This window comes from Schistocerca piceifrons, chromosome X (assembly GCF_021461385.2).
Source record: "Schistocerca piceifrons isolate TAMUIC-IGC-003096 chromosome X, iqSchPice1.1, whole genome shotgun sequence".
NCBI classification, from domain to species: domain Eukaryota; kingdom Metazoa; phylum Arthropoda; class Insecta; order Orthoptera; family Acrididae; genus Schistocerca; species Schistocerca piceifrons.
In genome coordinates this window covers 852,911,674-852,926,525 of record NC_060149.1, presented here as the reverse complement: position 1 = coordinate 852,926,525, position 14,852 = coordinate 852,911,674, and the positions used below count along the sequence as shown (strand labels likewise).

Genomic DNA, 14,852 nt, shown 5'->3' with positions numbered 1-14,852 from the left:
ACCATGCAGCTTTGCTAGAAATGAAATGATAATTAAATGGACATCAACGCCTGTTTGCAGCTAGGGTGTCCATTTAATTGTCATTTCATTTCTAGCAAAGCTGCATGGTCATCCACGGTAACTGTTCTTTCGGGAACAGATACTACCTTCATATATAGTTAAAAAATATGGCTTTCCGGCCATTGACCTTCTTGTGCGAACGCACACGCTACGCCCCAACTTGTACGGGACTTGGTAGATTAATCTGCCACGAGTAATGAGTATGATGGGCAAACATCTATTAGGCGCATTACGAAAGTAGTGATGTGGACATGTTGGGAATGTGGGTCTCACGGGGAGCGTGCAAGGGATAAGTCCCTGCATACGCATTATCCTCTGTGCTCGCGGTGGCTCAGATGGATAGAGCATCTGCCATGTAAGCAGGAGGTCCCGGGTTCGAGTCCCGATCGGGGCACACATTTTCAACATGTCCTCAATGAAGTACATCAACGCCTGTTTGCAGCTAGGGTGTTCATTTAATTATCATTTCATTTCTAGCAAAGCTGCATGGTCATCCACAGTAACTGTTCTTTCGGGAACAGATACTACCGTCATATATAGTTATTTATGGAGTCATTTGAGGTGTGTCGATTGACATCTAGGATGAGTGTTCATTGACTTGAGAAGGACTGTGTGAGTGGATTTTGGAATATGTGTTATGGAGGAAAGAGCAAAAGTTTTCCTGGAGTCCAGTGCCTAAAAATGTCACCAATGAATCTGAACCATACAAAGGGTGTTAGGTGTTGATTGGAAAGGAATGATTTCTCCAGATGATCCAGAAATAAGCTGGCATAAGATGGTGCTACGTGAGTACATGTGGCAATACCACATAATGTTTTGTCAATTTGGACTTCGAAAGTGACATAGCTGTGCATCCACAGTAATCAGCAAGGTGTCTGGTGTAATAGGAGAGGAGATGTGGTGAAGAAAATGAGCTATGTCTTGAATGTAGGATGGGAGGTTATAGACTATAGTTTGGAGGTGTTGGTCACTGAAGGCAGGAGAGGTTCATTTTGTGGGAGCATTGTATCCAGCCACAATGGGATTACCAGTAGGGAGATCTGTGTGCCCAGACCGGGACTCGAACCCGGGACCTCCTGCTTACATGGCAGACGCTCTATCCATCTGAGCCACCGCGGGCACAGAGGATAGTGTGTCTGCAGGGACTTATCCCTTGCACGCTCCCCGTGAGATCCACATTCCCAACATGTCAACATCACTACATTTGTAATGCGCCTAATAGATGTTTGCCCATCATACTCGTTATGCGTGGCAGATTAATCTACCAAGTCCCGTACGAGTTCGGGCATATAGCGTGTGCAGAGAGTCTTAAAAGAAAGAATAGACATGGAGCCTACCATATCCAAAGAACAAAGGCATTTACTACCAAATAAAGGGCAAGGATATGTGAGAAAGCAGCCATGTTACAACGCTGTACAGTAATTGCAACATTGCTCATATACACCTGCCACTCATGTGGGTATTCTCCCTGTCCTCCTCCCCTCTGTCCCTTGGCATATCCCCCTTTTCAATTCTCCCTCTTCTCTCCCTCTCCCCATTATCCCTCTATATCTTCACATTTCTGTCCTTTCCCCTTCCCCTCAGTCCCTGCCCCCTCTGTATTCCAGCATCTCTCTTTCCTCTATCCTACTTTGAGGTTGCTTTGATGTAAATAGTTATATGCCACTATTCTTGGTTCAATTGGTTCAAATGGCTCTGAGCACTATGGGACTTAACAGCTATGGTCATCAGTCCCCTAGAACTTAGAACTACTTAAACCTAACTAACCTAAGGACAGCACACAACACCCAGCCATCACGAGGCAGAGAAAATCCCTGACCCCGCCGGGAATCGAACCCGGGAACCCGGGCGTGGGAAGCGAGAACGCTACCGCACGACCACGAGATGCGGGCCAGTATTCTTGTTTTGCAGTGCAGTACCATATGATTTCTGCAGACTGACTAAGGCTAAATGGGTCTCTAGCCCTCTGCAAATTCTCTTCAGTTTTTTAGACTCCATAATGTGGATATTCCTTCAATATGCAAGTTCCCTAGTCTAAAAATAATAAAGGCAACTCCCCTGGCTGTGAATGATATCTTGGCCCAGTTGTACGATAAGGGTTTGGAAAGGGACCAGGTACCCAAGGAATGGAAAAAGTCAATTATTACTTCAGTCTGTAAGAAGGGTAATAGGCAAATTACTGGGGTGTAAGTGTGATGCTACAAACAGTATGATTATATAAGAGAGTCTTAAAAGAAAGAATAGACATGGAGGCTACCATATCCAAAGAACAAAGGCATTTACTACCAAATAAAAGGCAAGGATATGTGACAAAGCAGCCATGTTACAATGCTGTACAGTAATTGCAACATTGCTCATATACATGTGTGCACAAGATGTATCCTACTGTCTACTTGCACGAATTGCCACTGCCAAACTGGCAAACCATAAACTCAACTGTCCAGTTGGTGAACTTTATATAAACCATGACACAAATGACTTCAACAACTGCTTCACTATGTGGACCATTTGGATATTCCCTTGCAGCACAAGTTTCTCTGAACTGCTCAGATGGGAATTCTCTCCAACATGTCCTGTGCTCTCACAATTCCCTGGTCTAAACCTCTGCTAACCAGCTCCCACTGCCTCACCTTCCCTTTTCCCTTCTGTCTTTGCCACTCTTTCTTGGTCCAGATCCTGTACTGCCTTATCCCACCACTGTTCTCCCTCCACCTGCCACTCATGTGGGTATTCTCCCTGTCCTCCTCCCCTCTGTCCCTTGGCATATCCCCCTTTTCAATTCTCCCTCTTTTCTCCCTCTCCCCATTATCGCTCTATATCTTCACATTTCTGTCCTTTCCCCTTCCCCTCAGTCCCTGCCCCCTCTGTATTCCAGCATCTCTCTTTCCTCTATCCTCTGCACTCTTTTTGTCTTGTTGTGTGGCTGTGCAGTCATCTTTCCAAAGACTATCTCTTTCCCAAAACCCCTTCCCAACCTCCATCAATTCTGACAACTGCATTCATTAATGTCCACAAGAATGTGTGTTTGGGTGTCTGAGTGGCAACATGTGTGACTGTGTATGCAGTTCTACATTCTCTTCAAAAGCTAAAAGTCACAAAATATAAATGTAACTCTGATTAAATTATATTAAATGTGAAAAAATCCAAATGTCCTGCAAAACAATATTTATTTGAACACAAATGCTCTCAGCTCATTAGACCATCATCAGTTGATAACTGAATGTTGCAACCACAACCATTTGTTTTGCTGTTTATACAGAGACTACTGGATACTAATGATACACAAATGATGATATTCAGAGTGTTCGCAAAGGAAACTATTCCTCTGCTATGTTAGACAGAGATTGTTACATTAACAAAAAATCATAAATAAGGTTTTATGAGGAAATCATTGCATTCAACAATAGATGAAAATAAAACTGAATTTACCATTGAAGTCTGTCACATTGAAGTCCAACATATTTGCATTACTACAACTCAGTTTAACAGGGCGAACAAGGAAATTGTCTTCTGTGATGTACAACTAAGTTGTTATTCTGTTTCAATACCAGAGAATGAAAGTTGCCACTCACCATATAGCGGATATGCTGAGTCGCAATAGGCACAATAAAAAGATTCACATACTCATAGCTTTTGGCCATTAAGCTTTTGTCAGCAATAGACACACACACACATACATACACACACGCACACACACACACACACACACACACACACACACACACACACACACACACACACACACGCGCGCGCGCGTGTGCGCACGCATGCAAATGCGGCTTGGTCTGGAATGCAACTTTCACAATGAATGAAAGCAGCGTGTGAGGGCAGTAGGTTACTGTTGATTAAGAATGGGGTAATTTTAGGAGTGGAGAATGAGGTATAAGGATAATCCATATTTGTGCAGTTCAGAAAAGTTGATGGTGGAGGGGAGGATTGGGACAGCCTGGGCTGTTAAGTAGCCATTGAAATCAAACATGTTATGTTCAGCTGCATGTTGTGCCACATTGTGGTCCATTTTGCTCTTGGCTATAGGTTGGCACTGGCCATTCGGTCATTCATCCTGGTGGATAGCTGGGTGGTAGTCATACCAATATCGGAAGCCATGCAGTAACTGTGGCAGAGATGGTATATGACTTGGCTGCTTTCACAGGTGGCCCAACATTGGGTGGGGTAGGGTAAGCCTGTAACAGGACAGAAATAGATGTATGCAGGTAGGTACAAAATTGCCAACTTTGGAAATCAGAGATTTCTTCATTAGGAAATTAGCAGCCGGCTCCATTCTTGCAGCTGGTACACGATTGTGTGCCCACTCAACAGGCTGCTAGTTTGACATGAACTGCATATTGATAGCAAGGTACAACAGTCAGAAACATTTTCATCAATTAAGAAGGTGTAATGGCTTCACACCACAGCTCTGGCAATCAGGCCACCCACATTATCTGGATGAAACATTTACAAGTTTCTACAGTAATATTCCACAAGGCATGTGCACATTTGACATACAATTGTATTGGTTTTTAGGGGTTTTCTGTGAGAATATAATAAATTTTGTAGAGACTGAAAAGCTCATGTCAGCAAATCAACATAGCTTTTGAAAGCATTGCTCATGTGAAATGCAGCTCGCTCCCTTCTCACAAGATATACTGCAAACTACGAGGGCAACCCCAAAAGTAAGGTCTCCTATTTATTATAAGTACATAGACCTGTTTATTTCTACAATAGTTTACATCAGTTTACAGCTTGAACATTTAGCTATTTTTCGACATAATTACCATTCCTGTCAATGCATTTCTGTAGATTCTTTTGTATGCCCAAGTCATACTAGCTTGCCACCATGCTGTTCAGAAAATCATGAACCTCTTCTTTCACCTCGTTGTCGGAGCTGAATCGCTTTCCAGCCAAAGGGGTATGTCCAGGTTTCATCACCTGTGACAATAGAGTCCAGGAATTGTCCAGTTTGGCTGCAATGTAGTGAAGAAATGCGTGGGAAGCATCAACTCATTGCTGCATGTGGTCCTCAGTCAGCATGCATGGCACCCATCTTGCACACACCTTCCGGTAGCTCAATGTTTTTATTAAAATTCTGTGAGCGGTGCTTCAGGAAACCTCAGGAACCAACGTGTAAACATCATCCAGGGTGATCCACCAATCTTCATGCATCCTTTGCTCAACCTTCAACACTGTCTCCTCAGAAATTGATGGTCTCCCACTCCTTTTTTCGTCATGAATTTTGGTCTGACCAACTGCAAACTCCCTACACCACTTATGAACGTTTTTGACATCTATGCACGACTCACCATACACTTCCATCAACTTGTGATGGATTTCAATCTGCACAGTGCCCTTTGCATTCAAAAACCGAATAACTGCGTGTAATTCACACTTGGCGGTAACATCCAATGGGCGCTCCATTCTCAATGGCTGCCAAGCGAAGACTGACTGCCTCAGTGTGGTGTGCACATGTTTATACACAGCATGTGAAGCACTCTTCATAACAGTGTGACCAACTGCCACACAAACAGAGTTCTGCACTTATTAAAAAAAATAGGAGATCTTACTTTTGGGATTACCCTCATATGTATGAAGAACAACAGGCAGATTCCATGTTTCTAGATTTTCGAAAAGCATTCAATATTTGTAACAGCTCTGATGAATGGCAGCTGGCTTTTAATGTAGAAAAATGTAAGTTAATGTGCATGAGTAGGATAAAAAACCTACAATGTTCAGACAGAACATGAGTAGTGTCCTGCTTGACACAGTCACATCATTTAAATACCTGGGCGTAACATTGCGAAGTGATATGAAATGGAATGAGCATGTGAGGATTGTGGTGGGGAAGGTGAATGGTCTACTTGACTTCAGTTTATTGGGAGAAGTTTAGGAAAGGTTTAGAAAAGTGTAGTTAATCTGTAAAGTAGACTGCATTTAGGACACTAGTCTGACCTATCCTTGACTCCTGCTTAAGTCCTTGGGATCCACACCAGGTCAGATTGTAAGAAGACATTGAAGAAATTCATAGGTGACCTGCTAGATTTGTCACCAGTAGGTTCAATCAGCAAGCACGTGTTACAGATATACTTCGGGAGCCCAAGTGGGAATCTGTAGCCATATAGACAGTCATTTTTCACTTGCTATATCTGCAAGTAGAGTAGGAAAGGAAATGATTAGTTGTGGCACAGGGTACCCCTGGCACACACCATATGGTGGCTTGCAGAGTATGTATGTGGATGTAGCTGTATAGTGACACACACTGAAGGTGGTCACACAAGTTTTAATATTTGCAACTGTTGAGGGTATTGGAGGCCGTACCAACCATTACACCATGTCAATCATAAACTACAAGAACTAAATGTAACAGCAATAGATGCAGTGGTGTTCACAAATTTTGAGATTTAGATGAATTTGAGAGTGTGAAATTAATCAGAAACTCTAACAAGAAATGTTTTGTTTCATGAAAAGAAAGAGATCTGACTAAATAATAAGAAATATGTCACATGCATGAGTGAGAAAGATACACACATTTGCAATACAGTATATGTTTTGACAGATCATTTAAACAGGTAACAGAAAGTCCTGTGATTATTTAAGATAATACAAAGGCAATGTTGTGGGTTTGAGTCCTGGTCCTGCACACAGTTGTATTCTGCAAGGAAGTTTACAGTCAGTGAACATACCTCTGCAGGGTGTAGAATGATTCTGGAATACAAATGTTATGTGAGGAATGTAAATAATTTTAGAGTGAAAGTAACAACTCTCCAAATGGTAGAGATGCTAAGGTGTCAACAGGCACACAAACAAGAGTAAAAACTTCACAATCACACACACACACACACACGCACACACACACACACACACACACACACACATACACACACACACACACACACACACACACACACACACACACACACACCTGGAACTTTCTGTTCCATATTTTTTCAAACAATGGATATATGAAACTGAAGAATGCATTTATTTGGATGGGAAAAAAGTCTTTATTTCAACTAATGTATATTCTGTATATGAAACTGTTCTTGTAAATTTGACACTTGGAGATAACTTGAAATATGTTCTCATTGCCTACTATAAGATTGCGTGTAAAGAATTATTTAACAGCAAGGTAATTTCTTTGTTTGTTAAATTAATTTGTGTGCTGAATTTGGTTACAGTATATTACTTGCATTTGAAGAGGGAAAAGAAGAATGGGAAAAATATCAGTAGCCTCAGATGATATGAGCTGCTTACTTAATAACCTTTATTGCATTGTGGAATGAGAAATAATTTTTACCTGAGAACCTTCTACCAGCTGGACAGAGCCATTTATGTCTACAGTTATGACACACACCCACACACACCCACACACACACACACACACACACACACACACACACACACACACACAGTGCTCAGTTAACATATTGAGTACATTCATTTTCCATTTTTGAGAAACTTTTCACTTGCTTTCAATATTCAAACTTTATTTGGAGATGGTGGAAAAGTGTGTGTGAGTGCAGGATGAGCAAAGGTAGGATCACAGGCAGATGTAGAGGCTAGTGTGGTGTAGGGGCTAGCAGAGATTGAGGCCAGGAAGATTAGAGGGTTGAAGGAAGCATGTCTTGCAAGAACAAATCCCATTGTATATTTCAGGAAAGCTGGTGTTGGGAGAAGGATTGACATGTCATGGATTATGCAAAGCCATTGAAACTCAGCTTGTGTTGTTCAGCAGTGTGTTCTGCCACAGGGTGGTTAACCCTTCCCTTGGTCACAATTTGTCTCTGGCCATTCATTTGGGTGGACAGCTGGTTGGTGGTCATACCCACTTAAAATACTGTACAGAAACTACAGCAGAGCTGGTATATTATGTTACTCCTTTGACAGCTGTCTCTACCTCTGATGTGATAGGATAAGCTTGTGACAGGACTGAGTAGGCTATGCTGGCAGGTATATTAGACAGGTCTGGCACCTCAGTCTTTAACAAGTTGTACCCATGCAAGACCTGTACTGCACATGCACCCAGCATGTCCTTTTTGATTTCCATCACAAGCTTATCTTACCCCACAAGAGACAGGGCCACCTGTGAAATCACTCATCATATTCCAGCTCAGCTATAATTTTGCACAGCATTTTATGTGGATGTGACCATCAATCAGTTGTCTACGATCAAATTGTGACCAAGAATAGTGATTACTACCTAGTGGGAGAACACATAGCTGAACAAAACATGTTCAGTTTTAATGGCTATTCCTCAACCTGCATCATCTGGATGATACTAATTCTGAACACCATCTTTTCTGAATTATGAAGATAGGAGCTGTCCTCACAACACACTCTACAATCCAGCAGTTGCCCTGTCTTCAGTCTCCACTAGCCTTCCCACATCCACCTCTAGCCCTGCACAATGATCCTCACCTTGTCTGTCCTACACTCCCATAATCTTCTTCACAGTCTTCTTCTTCTTCTTCTGTTCTGTCTTCCCTGCCCAGTGCACTCCCTGTCTGCCTCAGTAGCTGCAGGGCCATCATGCCAGATTGCCAACAGAAGGGGACCAGGTTCAATTCCTCGCCGAGCCAGAGATTTCCTCTGCTCAGAGACTGGGTGTTCTGTTATCATCATTTGATCACTGACATGCAAGTTGCCTAAATGGTGTTGCATAAAAAGACTTACATCTCGTGAAGGAGCCCATTTGATTGAGAGAGAGAATGAGAGGCTGCACTCGCCATTATAACTCCTCCTTCCTGCAGCCAGAACAAACTCATCAGTAGAACACTCCTATCCCATTTGCCTGCTGCTCTCTATCCTTGCTGTCAGGCTCCTTTCCCTCCCACTCCTCACATCTTTCTCCACTTGCCCATTAACATGACACAAACTCTCGTCCCACTCAACCCGCAGTGCTTCCACACTGTAGTCAGCTGGGTCAAAGTAGCTACACAAGTGTATTTGTGTCTATTTATGTCTGTGCATGTAGCTATATCTATGTAAAAGGAGTTGTCCAAAAGCTATCAATATTGTGTTTTTACCTATTGATTACTCAGCACCTCAACTATTTGATTGGTTGTTGATTTTACTCCTTAAATTATAGACATACATTAGAATATTTTATACTTAATATCACACTCCTAGTAGATTCTTTATTAACTACTTTACGAAACCTAAATCAGTGGCTATCTTTTCAAACCATCTTATTCCATTTTGCTCAAAATGCATGTATGTGCTTTTGTGCTAGTGTTAGGAGCATTGTGGTTTTGGTTTCTTAACTTCCAATTTACTCTTTGGAGTAGAAAAGATCTCAGTACCTCAATTATCTTATAAAATAATAAATTAAAATTGAAAAATATATCTTTACATTAAGAACAACTGATATTATATTTGAAAAGGAATTACACACACCAGAGGCACATGAGCATGCACATGCTCTCATTTATTCTGTTTATACATTTATTCAACAATCCAACAGTGTAACCCATTAATTTGACAGGAGTCTCTCTGTACTGTCCAACCTCTAATCCAGGAGTGGTGTGTGTAAGTTGGTCATTTTATTGTTCGTATTCTTTTGTGCTCATCTGAGGTCCAATAAAGTTCACCTTCTCTGCTATGATTCCTAAATCCACTACATAGTCTTTTGGAAAGCCTAATTTGCATAGACTATGATCATCTCTATGACCTCTACTTTGCATATCTTTAAAGATTATATACATAATGGTGACTATCAGGTCTCCTTCAAATTTAAACTATTAGTAGTACATCCTAACTTATGTCTCACCACATGCATCCTTGGATCTTTTCATTAAAGAGTGGAAATCACACTTCCAGTTCTTAATACTGCTATTCCTGCTATTTTGCCCACATTTGCACCAATGTTTGTCAAATAGGCAGTTGACTCAGATGATCTACTTTTACTACAGGAAATTCTTCTTCTGATAAACTAAGTGTGATAGAAGTGCTAAACCCATTTCCTCTGCTTATCTTAATTAATGACATTTTAAATCAAATTGGGTATGGCAATAGAACCTCATTTCATACAAATATGTGAAATATTGTTTACCATTGATTGATTCATAGCTAGACTGACTAACTGCTATGGCACCAGGCCTTTATTTGGGGTATAAAGACTATTCCACTTCAGTTTCAAAATTTTCATCAGTTTGTCTTCTCAATACGATACTGCCTGCATTATTTTGTAAATGTATTACCCTTTTGATTCAGCCTATTGATTCACATACATCATCAGATTTCTTTCCTGCCTCATTTTCTGCTTGTCCCAGATTCGTATTCAGGTTTCTCTTTATCCATTTACCTCTTCTGCTCATTCATGGTAGTTTGTGATTTCTGAAGGTTATTCTTCAGAACTTCCATTTGCCATGTAAGATTCTTGAGTGTGTTCTTGTTTTGCAGTGCAGTGTTTTCTACCTGTTTCCAGGAGCAATTGACTCAAGAAGAAATAACATCTAATTTTTACTTATGTCAAGGGGGAAGTAGAGCAGAAACAAATTTATTTTAAGTGAAACAAAAGATTACATAATAGGGAATATTGTGTATTAAAAGAATGGGACATAATAGTGAAAGCTATATTATTCAAAACATTTCTGTATATCTATGATTTTTCAAAGTTTCTTGATTACTAAAATTGTACCTACAGTCATTTGAACCACAAAGAAGTGCCATACCCTTCTTTTACTATGATTATCATAGAAGTTACTCAAATAGAGTCTCACAGTTTTGATGAATGTTCTTGCTCCTAATTCGTGGCTTTTCTTATATTTTTTTACATTAACTCTTTTTATCATTATTTTTTACACACAAATGAAAGCCATGTTATTGGTTCATTTTATAACTAAGTCATATACAAGACACTAGTTGCACTCACTTCTGACATAATGTAACAAACAAGCAGTAGTGCCCCCCCCCCTAAAAAAATAATTTATTATTCCACAGTCAAGTACACACAAGCATAGGAACAGTACAATAAGCAGTAGAACTCATCTGCGGGCCAACACCTGCCACATTGTCATTATATAAGGAATAGCTGTGGTAGATGGTGCAGTAGGTGCTGTGCTGTGTGCACAAGTGGTGACACCCTCTGGTGGCCATCATTTGATGCAGGTGTCAGTACAACTGTTGACACATCCATGGTGTCTGCAGTGGGCAACATAAGTGATGACAGCAGTGGCAGAAAGAGATTCTAGACCAGAATTAGTGAGTAGGGACAGAAGTGATGTGGCTGTGGACACCCACAGTGGCTGGCCCTCCTTGAAGTACCAGAATAGAGGAAGGGTGACAAGGGTGCAGGAAGGATCCTGGCATCCCAAATCTTGATGTATTGGAAGTGCACTGATGTCAAAGGTGCTGGCTGCAAGGTCAGGGGTGCCAGGGACACAACACTGAGGGACCAGATGGCTCTGGCCTAGCCAGTGGAAGAAGCATAGATGGCAGCAGAGTCTCATGGGAAGGGTTGGCAGCAGGTGTCAAGGTATCAGGCTCCAGAGGAGATACTGGAGGTAGTGACATTCACAAGGAGAGCAGGTCTGCTCTCACAGCAGGCTCACTCCATGAGAACTGGACTGGCACTGAGGGAGGAGGCGGAGGTGGAGACAGCAGGAGTCTAGGACTCACAGACCTTGTCCTGGCACAAAGACGCAGCTGATCATGATGGCATGCCACCAGCCCATCACTAGTGCACATCATACAGAGGCCACAGCCATGGCAACTGTGGACCATGGCCTGAAACTATTTCAGTCGGTGGCCAAAGCCCACCCTCAGATCATGGTGTTAGGAACAAACCGTGACAACGGCCCCATTGATGGACACTGGTGGTGTGGCATGAGAAGGTGGAGAAGGGTGAGGTGTTGACAACTATGGAGCATCTCAGTTGAACTCTGATCCACCCCATTGGTGAAAACCTGCGGTCACTCAAGAAGTGCATCAGACACCATCTGTGGAAGAGTCCATGATGTACTTCTTCATTTGAACCTTGAAGTTGTAGACGGGATGATCTGCCTCAATATTAGATTGAGGGTGTAAAGGAGAAGCAATCATATGGCAAATGGCCTGATGGGCACAGAAATCGTGGAAGGTCTGAGACACAAACTGAGAACAGTTACCCATCACAAGTGTATACTGCAATAACTCAATAGCAAAACTTTTGAAAAAGGCCTGAACCATAGCTGTGGTTGACATCAAAGGACAGTGGACAATGTATGGAAATTTAGAGAAGGCATCAACAACTGACAACCAATAAGGAGTGACGTAGGATCCCAAGAAATCATCATGGACGCTTTCCGATGGCACTGTTGTGCGAGCCACGGAGAGAGTGATGACAATGGCACCACATGTTGTGTAGCACACTGAGAACAAGCAGCTACAAGATGGATAAGTCACTATCAATGCTGGGCCAAAACACATGCTGACAGGCCAATAACATGGTACGCAAGATCCCCAATCCCCCTGATGTAGGAGCTGAAGCACATATCTTCAGAGGATGCCTGGGACCACAACCCTGGGAGACAACTCATCAGCAGCTAACAGAATAACACCCTCAAACACTGGAAGGTGGTGACAAAGGGCACAGTAGTTACCTAAATGATCAGGATCCCTGCCAGGAGGCTTGTCCAGCCACCCATACTGAACAAGATGAACAACCAACACAAAACCAGGTCAGCAGCAATAGCAGCTGTGATCCAGGAGCCTGTAATAGCAAATCCTTCCACTGTGCATTGCATCTCAACATCTAAGTTAAGAAACAAAGAGCCCATCCTGATCAAAAGTAGAATCCGCCCCAGCAGAAGCCAGAACAGCATATTGACACTGACATGCTGTAGGGTGGGCCAAAAACATGTTTCATAGTTGTAGTGATACAGAAACACTGCCAAGCATTGGAGACAATGTGCAAGAAAGCAGAAGTATTAAACAACAAAATCAAAGGCTTTTCGTCAGTAGTGAAGTGGAACTTAGACCCATACAAGAATACATGAAACTTTTTGAGACTGTAGACAATAGCCAGTGGTTTCCTTTCAACTTGCTAGTAGCTGTGCTGAGCACAATTAACTGTTTTCGGTTCATAAAATTTCAGACATTCAGAATCATCCTCATAGTGAGGTGTAAGAATGGTCCTGAGCCCATACTGAGATGTGCCATAAGCAAGACTAGGCGGTGGCCAGAATGGAAGTTAGCCAAAAAGGGAGCAAATTGCAATTTATATATATGAAGATGGTATTTGTTCTTTCAGACATGTTTGAAAGAACAGATACCATCAGTGACTATGCAGCTCGTTAGAATGAAATTACAATGAAATTAATACCCTTAGCTGCATACAGGCGTTGATATAAGTGAAAGGGGACAGTTGAAAATGTGTGCCCCAACCAAGACTCAAACCTGGGATCTCCTGCTTACATGGCAGATGCTCTATACATCTGAGCCACCAAGGACACAGAGGATAGTGCCACTGCAGGGACTTATCTCTGGCACGCCTCCCATGGGACCCATATTCCCAATTTAATGTCCACACACTACATTCGTAGTGCTCCTGCCCATTACACTCATTACTCATGGCAGACAATCTTACCGAGTCCCATAAGAGTTTGGGCAATGCATGTGCATCTGCACAGAAGAAGGTCAATAGCTGGTTAGCCTTAACTATTTATGTATGAAGATGGCATCTGTTCTTTTGGATATGTCCAAAAGAACAGACACCATATCCATATAAGTATATAGTTCTGGCAATACCGGCCATGACCTTCTTCCTCTGTGCGGATGCACACATATTACCTGAACTCTTACGGAACTTGGTAAGAATGTCTTCCACAAGTAATGAGTGTGTTGGGTAGGGACACAACGAATGTAGTGTGTGGATGTACAAGGTGAGAATGTGGGTCTCGCAGGAGGCATGCGTGAGATAGTCCCTGCAGTTGCACTATCCTCTGTATCCTCAGTGGCTCAGATGGATAGAGCGTCTGCCATGCAAGAGGGGATCCCGGGTTTGAGTGCCGGTCTGTGCACAGATTTTCACCTGTCCCCGTCAGCAGCCCGTCAGCAGCTGAAGGTATTAATATATAACGCTCATTTCATTCTAAACAGCTGCAGGTCATCAATGGTGTCTGTCCTTTTGGACATGTCCAAATGAACAGACACCATATCCATATAAGTATCTGATGACAGAAAGACTTTACACCTTCCTGAGAAACCTCAACCCTAAATAGACAATTGATGGCTGCAAAATGTGAGATTTTGCCAAGTTGTACTTCAACTCAACAGTCTGTAAGACAGTGAACAATGAGCATAGTTTGGAAAGTATTTGTCTGTGGATGCAAGTGTCACAACAATGTTATCAAGATGGTTGATGCACACCAGAATGGACATCAATTCATCCAAAAAACGCTGAAAACTGACAGGGGTGCTAGCCACGCTGAATGGGAGGTGCTGTTGTTGGTACAATGTGAAGGGTGTGTTAATCACATGGAGCCATTTCAAGTCCTCATCCAACAGAACCTGTTAACAGGCATCAGATAAATCAGTCTTAGAAAAAAAAAATTGGGCAGTAACTCACCCTAATGGGTCAAAGGGTATGTGATAATTATGTAGTTGTTGTTGTGGTCTTCAGTCCTGAGACTGGTTTGATGCAGCTCTCCATGCTGCTCTATCCTGTGCAAGCTTTTTCATCTCCCAGTACCTACTGCAACCTACATCCTTCTGAATCTGCTTAGTGTATTCATCTCTTGGTCTCCCTCTACGATTTTTACCCTCCACGCTGCCCTCCAATACTAAATTGGTGATCCCTTGATGCCGCAGAACATGAT

At 42.2% G+C, this 14,852-nt stretch overlaps 1 non-coding gene across 1 annotated transcript; it reads right to left on the bottom strand.

Annotated features, from left to right (window-relative positions):
• Positions 1–1,105: 1,105 nt before the first annotated feature.
• On the bottom strand, positions 1,106–1,180 carry Trnat-ugu. Its single transcript has one exon. It is a non-coding gene; the product is annotated as a tRNA-Thr (tRNA).
• Positions 1,181–14,852: the final 13,672 nt, after the last annotated feature.